Source organism: Schistocerca nitens, chromosome 1, assembly GCF_023898315.1.
Source record: "Schistocerca nitens isolate TAMUIC-IGC-003100 chromosome 1, iqSchNite1.1, whole genome shotgun sequence".
NCBI classification, from domain to species: domain Eukaryota; kingdom Metazoa; phylum Arthropoda; class Insecta; order Orthoptera; family Acrididae; genus Schistocerca; species Schistocerca nitens.
The window spans coordinates 884,993,357-884,994,447 of NC_064614.1; the positions used below are offsets into that span (position 1 = coordinate 884,993,357).

Here is a 1,091-nt window from a genome sequence, read left to right on the forward strand (position 1 = left end):
GCGCGACCGAGACTCGAACTCGGGACCTTTGCCTTTCGCGGGCAAGTGCTCTACCAACTGAGCTACCGAAGCACGACTCACGCCCGGTACTCACAGCTTTACTTCTGCCAGTACCTCGTCTCCTACCTTCCAAACTTTACAGAAGCTCTCCTGCGAACCTTGCAGAACTAGCACTCCTGAAAGAAAGGATATTGCGGAGACATGGCTTAGCCACAGCCTGGGGGATGTTTCCAGAATGAGATTTTCACTCTGCAGCGGAGTGTGCGCTGATATGAAACATATCAGCGCACACTCCGCTGCAGAGTGAAAATCTCATTCTGGAAACATCCCCCAGGCTGTGGCTAAGCCATGTCTCCGCAATATCCTTTCTTTCAGGAATGCTAGTTCTGCAAGGTTCGCAGGAGAGCTTCTGTAAAGTTTGGAAGGTAGGAGACGAGGTACTGGCAGAAGTAAAGCTGTGAGGACGGGGCGTGAGTCGTGCTTCGGTAGCTCAGTTGGTAGAGCACTTGCCCGTGAAAGGCAAAGGTCCCGAGTTCGAGTCTCGGTCGGGCACACAGTTTTAATCTGCCAGGAAGTTTCAACTGATACTGTCGTTCGTCACATTGGCAGCTGCACTGAGTCGCCCTCCCCATGTGGAATTTTTTGAGAGTTGGACAGTTGAGTGTTGTGAATAACAAGGGAATAGTCCAATAAGACATGTCGAAACCTACCCCGAAATTTTTTACACAGGAAGGAGAAAACGAAAGAAATACACTGTCAAAATTTTAGCTGCTTTGAGGCACTGCAAGTACTAAAAAAAGAAAAAAACCTGAAAATTGCCAAATTCGTAGCGCGCCAGGGGGCGGTACAAATGTACACCCCTACTGGCGCTGTAGCAACATCCCATGCGCAACTAGGCACACACACAGCAGAGGTGCTTGGTTCATTTGTAAACAGGAATTGCATCTGACATGAACATTGCTAATTTCCAGGCTTCGTCGACCTAGCTACGCAGGTTCAAGAAATCATACAGAATAGGAAGTCTCAAAATTACCGAGTTTCCGCTAAGTTAACGTGTAGAGCAGCTGTCAGTGAAACGATGCTACAGAGAA

General features: G+C 48.5%; 1 non-coding gene across 1 annotated transcript; it reads left to right on the forward strand.

Annotated features, from left to right (window-relative positions):
* Window positions 1–478: 478 nt before the first annotated feature.
* On the forward strand, window positions 479–553 carry Trnas-uga (transfer RNA serine (anticodon UGA)). Its single transcript has one exon. It is a non-coding gene; the product is annotated as a tRNA-Ser (tRNA).
* Window positions 554–1,091: the final 538 nt, after the last annotated feature.